A 6,675-nucleotide genomic window follows, 5' to 3' on the forward strand; every position below is an offset into this window, starting at 1 on the left:
AAAACTGGTACCAACCACTGAAAAACATGCCAAATAGTAAAGACCATCAATGCTAGGAAGAAACTGCATCAACTAATGAGCAAAATAACCAGCTGACATCATAATGACAGGATCAAATTCACACATAACAATATTAACCTTAAATGTAAATGGGCTAAATGTTCCAATTAAAAGACGCAGACTGACAAATTGGATAAAGAATCAAGACATCAGTGTGCTGTATTCAGGAGACCCATCTCATGTGCAGAGACACACATAGGCTCAAAATAAAGGGATGGAGGAAGATCTACCAAGCAAATGGGAAACAAAAAAAGCAGAGGTTGCAATCCTAGTCTCTGATAAAACAGACTTTAAACCAACAAAGATCAAAAGAGACAAAGAAGGCCATTACATAATGGGAAAGGGATCAATTCAACAAGAAGAGCTAACTATCCTAAATATATATGCATCCAATACAGGAGCACCCAGACTCATAAAGCAAGTCCCTAGAGACCCACAAAGAGACTTAGACTCCCACACAATAATAATGGGAGACTTTAACACCCCACCATCAACATTAGACAGATCAATGAGACAGAAAGTTAACAAGCATATCCAGGAATTGAACTAAGCTCTGCACCAAGTGGACCTAATAGACATATACAGAACTCTGCACCCCAAATCAACAGAATATACATTCTTCTCAGCACCACATCACACTTATTCCAAAATTGACCACATAGTTGGAAGTAAAGCACTCCTCAGCAAATGTAAAAGAACAAAAATTATAACAAACTCTCTCTCAGACCACAGTGCAATCAAACTAGAACTCAGGATTAAGAAACTCACTCAAAACCATTCAACTACGTGGAAACTGAACATTCTGCTCCTGAGTGATTACTGGGTACATAACGAAAAGAAGAGAAATAAAGATGTTCTTTGAAACCAATGAGAACAAAGACACAACATACCAGAATCTCTGGGGAACATTTAAAACAGTGTGTAGAGAGAAATTTATAGCACTAAATGCCCACAAGAAAAAGCAGGAAAAATCTAAAATTGACACCCTAATATCACAATTAAAAGAACTAGAGAAGCGAGGGCAAACACATTCAAAAGCTAGCAGAAGGCAAGAAATAACTAAGATCAGAGCAGAACTGAAGGAGAGACACAAAAAGCCCTTCAAAAAATCAATGAATCCAGGAGCCGGTTTTTTGAAAAGATCAACAAAATTGATAGACCGCTAGCAAGACTAATAAAGAAGAAAAGAGAGAAGAATCAAATAGACGCAATAAAAAATGATAAAGGGGATATTACCACCAATCCCACAGAAATACAAATTACCATCAGAGCATACTATAAACACCTCTACGCAAATAAACTAGAAAACCTAGAAGAAATGGATAAATTCCTGGACACATACACCCTTCCAAGACTAAACCAGGAAGAAGCTGAATCCCTGAATAGACCAGTAACAGGTTCTGAAATTGAGGCAATAACTAATAGCCTATCAACCAAAAAAAGTCCAGGACCAGATGGATTCACAGCCGAATTCTACCAGAGGTACAAAAAGGAGCTGGTACCATTCCTTCTGTAACTATTACAATCAAAAGAAAAAGAAAGAATCCTCCCTAATTCATTTTATGAGGCCAACATCATCCTGATACTAAAGCCTGGAAGAGACACAACAAAAAAAGAGAATGTTAGACCAATACCCTGATGAACATTAATGCAAAAATCCTCAATAAAATACTGGCAAACAGAATCCAGCAGCACATCAAAAAGCTTATCCACCACGATTAAGTTGGCTTCATCCCTGAGATGTAAGGCTGGTTCAACATACACAAATGAATAAACAGAATCCATTATATAAACAGAACCAAAGACAAAAACTACATGATTATCTTCATAGATGCAGAAAAGTCCTTCGACAAAATGCAACAGAGCTTCATGCTAAAAACTCTCAATAAACTAGGTATTGATGGGAAGTTCTCAAAATAACAAGAGCTATTTATGACAAACCCACAGCCAATATCATACTGAATGGGCAAAAACTGGAAGCATTCCCTTTGAAAACTGGCACAAGACAGGGATGCCCTCTCTCACCACTCCTATTCAACATAGTGTTGGAAGTTCTGGCCAGGGCAATCAGGCAAGAGAAAGAAATAAAGGTATTCAATTAGGAAAAGAGGAAGTCAAATTATCCCTGTTTGCAGATGACATGATTGTATTTTTAGAAAACCCCATCGTCTCAGCCCAAAATCTCCTTAAGCTGATAAGCAACTTCAGCAAAGTCTCAGGATAAAAAATCAATGTGCAAAAATCACAAGCATTCCTATACATCAATAACAGACAAACAGAGAGCCAAATCATGAATGAACTCCCATTCACAATTGCTTCAAAGAGAATAAAACATCTAGGAACCAACTTACAAGGAATGTGAAGGACCTCTTCAAGGAGAACTACAAACCACTGCTCAACAAAATAAAAGAGGACATAAACAAATGGACGAACATTCCATGCTCATGGATAGGAAGAATCAATATCATGAAAATGGCCATACTGCCCAAGATAATTTATAGATTCAATGCCATCCCCTTCAAGTTACCAATGACCTTCTTCACAGAATTGGAAAAAACTACTTTAAAGTTCATATGGAACCAAAAAAGAGCCCACATTGCCACAACAATCCTAAGCCAAAAGAACAAAGCTGGAGGCATCACGCTACCTGACTTCAAACTATACTACAAGGTTACAGTAACCAAAACAGCATGGTACTGGTACCAAAACAGAGATATAGACCAATGAAACAGAATAGAGCCCCTGGAAATAATACCACACATCTACAGCCATCTGATCTTTGACAAACTTGACAGAAACAAGAAATGGGGAAAGGATTCCCTGTTTAATAAATGGTGCTGGGAAAACTTGCTAGCTATATGTAGAAATCTGAAACTGGATCCCTTCCTTACATCTTATACAAAAATTAATTCAAGATGGATTAAAGACTTACATGTTAGACCTAAAACCATAATAGCCCTAGAAGAAAAGCTAGGCAAAACCATTCAGGCCATAGGCATGGGCAAGGACTTCATGACTAAAACACCAAAAGCAATGACAAGAAAAGCCAAAATTGACAAAGGGGATCTAATTCAACTAAAGAGCTTCTGCATAGCAAAAGAAACTACCATCAGAGTAAACAGGCAACTTACAGAATGGGAGAAAAATTTTGCAATCTACCCATCTGACAAAGGGCTAATATCCAGAATTTACAAAGAACTTAAACAAATTTACAAGAAACAATCAAACAACCCCATCAAAAAGCGTGCAAAGAATATGAACAGACACTTCTGAAAAGAAGACATTTATGCAGCCAATAGACACATGAAAAAATGCTCATCATCACTGGCCATCAGAGAAATGCAAATCAAAACAGCAATGAAATACCATCTCACACCAGTTAGAATGTCAATCATTAAAATGTCAGGAAACAACAGGTGCTGGAGAAGATGTGGAGAAATAGGAACGCTTTTACACGGTTGGTGGGAATGTAAACTAGTTCAACCATTGTGGAAGATAGCATAGCGATTCCTCAAGGATCTAGAACTAGAAATACCATTTGACCCAGCCATTCCATTACTGGGTATATACCCAAAGGATTATAAATCATGCTGCTATAAAGACACATGCACATGTATGTTTATTGTGGCACTATTCACAGTAGCAAAGACTTGGAACCAACCCAAATGTCCATCAATGATAGACTGGATTAAGAAAATGTGGCACATATATGCCATGGAATACTATGCAGCCATCAAAAAGGATGAGTTCATGTCCTTTGTAGGGACATGGATGTAGCTGGAAACCATCATTCTGAGCAAACTATCGCAAGGATAGAAAACGAAACACTGCATATTCTCACTCATAGGTGGGAATTGAACAATGAGAACACTTGGACATAGGGTGGGGACATCACACACCGGGGCGTGTCGTTGGGTAGGGGGATGGAGGAGGGGTAGCATTAGGAGATATACCTAATGTAAATGACAAGTTAACAAGCACAACACACCAACATGGCACATGTATACATATGTAACAAACCTGCACGTTGTGCACATATGCGTTAGAACTTAAAGTATAATTAAAAAAAAAAAAAAAGAAGTAGTGAAGGCAGGCATCCTTGGCTTGCTCTGGATCTCAGAGGGAAAGAGTGTAGCATTAAGGATATTTGCAGTAGTTTTGTGTTCTTGTTTACAAATACAAATTTGCTTATAGGTAGATAGATAAATAGATAAACATTTATTCAAAAATGAATGTTTGCTTTTATTCCTTGTTTCCTAGGACTTTTAAAACACATAAATAAATATTGAATTTTATTTAAATGTTTCCTGCATCTATCCCGGCCCGCAGGATAGTCAGAACAGGCCCTGGAGGAGGGGGTGGGAATTTGGGGAACAAGAGACACGAGAAATGGAGACAAGACAGTGCTCTGATCAAGTCTCGTTTAATGGCGGTAACGCACTGCCTTATATACACTTGGAGGGGAAGGGGTTGGGCCAAGGCGGAAATGATCTCATTGCCGAGGGCGTGGCCAGGTTAGTTTCGGTTTCTCCCGCCGGAGGTCATGTTGCGCTTGCGCTATAAAGTAACAATTTTCCCTGGCGCGGAAAAAGTGAGTGAAGAAGAAGCAGGAAGAGCGCCATCTTTAATGAGGTATTAGTACAGGGGAAAAAAGGCAAAGATAGGGAGGAGGTAGAAGGTGGAAATGAATAGAGCTCAGGCGTTTTAATCGTTAATTATTATTTGCTATGGCCGGGGCGTGCAGCTCCGGACATGCATCCATTTGTAATGGTCATGTGACTTTACTCTTTTCAACCATTAATGTGATTTATAATAATTTATTTTCCTTTTTAAAAACCTTTTAAATTTTGCAGCCAGTCACGGTGGCTCATGCCTGTAATCCCAGTACTTTGGGAAGCCAAGGTGGGTGGATCACTTGAGCTCAGGAGTTCGAGACCAGCCTGGGGAATGTGGCGAAACTCATCTCTACTAAAATTACAAAAATTAGCCAACGTGGTGATGCACGCATGTAGTCCCAGCTAGTCAGGAGGCTGAGGTGGGAGAATCGCTTGAACCAAGGAGGTGGAGTTTGCAGTGAGCCGAGTTTACACCACTGCACTCCAGCCTGGGTGACAGAGCAAGGCTCTGTCTCAAAACAAACAAACAAAAAACACCTTTCAAATTTTGAAATACAACACATATTCAAAAAAATGCATAAAATATAAATGTACAGTATAGTGAATAAGCATGAATGGAAACATACTTGTAAAAAATATTCAAGTGAAGAAACAAAACATTGCCCCTTGAGTGATATCCTTGAATCAAAAGCACTACCATGGCTTTTATAGTCAGTCCCCTCACTTGACTTTCTTTATAATTTGCCCAACTATGTATGTATTTCTAAACAATAAAGTTTAGGTTTTGGCATTTTTCTGTTTTGTATATATTGGATATATTTTTTTAAAGCGTTATTTCTTCAATTTAAAGCTATATCCCATTTCTATTATTTTAATGATTGCAGAGGTTCTAACAAGTGTACTTAACTTCTCAAAGTCTAAGTTAAGCAATATCTTTACCCTCTTTCTGGATATTACTACAACCTAAAAACACTATAACACCATTTCCTCCACTCTCAATCTATATGGTGAGTTGTATAATTTAATTATCTCTATATATAGGTTTTGCCTTTTATGATGAAATAAAATGTACATACAGCAAAGCACATACAAACGAACGTACTACTTAATAATTTACTACAAAGTGGACACCTGTAAAACCACCACCCAAGTCAACAAATAGAACATAGCCAGCAATCCAGAAGCTTCTCTTGTGCATCATTGCAATCACTAATTCCTTGGTCCCTCTCAAAGGTAAGCAATAGCCTGACATGTATGGCAATCTCTTCCTTGATTTTTTAAATGTTTTTACCACTAGACCTTCCTGTTTTAACTCTACAATTTTATTTTGCCTGTTTTTGAATTGTATGTAAATTATATTCTATTGTTTTTTCCTGTTTTGCCTCTTTTGATCCACATTATGTTGGTGAGTTTTATCCATGTTGTTGTGTGGCTGTAACAAATACATTTCCATTTATTCAATGCATCCTTTTAGGTAAATTCATTCTGTTGAATGAGTTGTTTGTGATTGGGCTATTATAAATAATGCTACTAGGAAGATTATTTTACATGTCTCTTGGTGCACATATACACATGTGGAGATATATATATATATATATATATATATATACACACACACACACAATAAAATTCCTGATTATGAGTACTTCAACTTTAGTAGATATTACCAAAATAGTTTTAATGTGGTTGTACCAATTTATACTCCCAGTGTTCAGTTACTTCACATTCTTGCCAATACTTATGAGAAAATAAAAGAGTGCTTATCTGAGGAATATGAGTCTTTCTAAATTATTAGGCCCAGAGAAACATTAAAATGGGACAGTATCCTCCCCTTGAGCTATGTACTCATCTCATAGAAACTGCTTGCTATTGCCACAAATAGCCACAAGTTAACCTAATAATGCCCCACCAGACACTATAAACCAAATCCTATGATGCAGGACAGGTAGGCCCCAAACTTATTGCTTAGCCCAAGAGAGTTTGGCTTTACCTAGGAATG

The sequence above is a fragment of the Macaca thibetana genome, chromosome 6 (assembly GCF_024542745.1).
Source record: "Macaca thibetana thibetana isolate TM-01 chromosome 6, ASM2454274v1, whole genome shotgun sequence".
Classification (NCBI taxonomy): Eukaryota; Metazoa; Chordata; class Mammalia; order Primates; family Cercopithecidae; genus Macaca; species Macaca thibetana.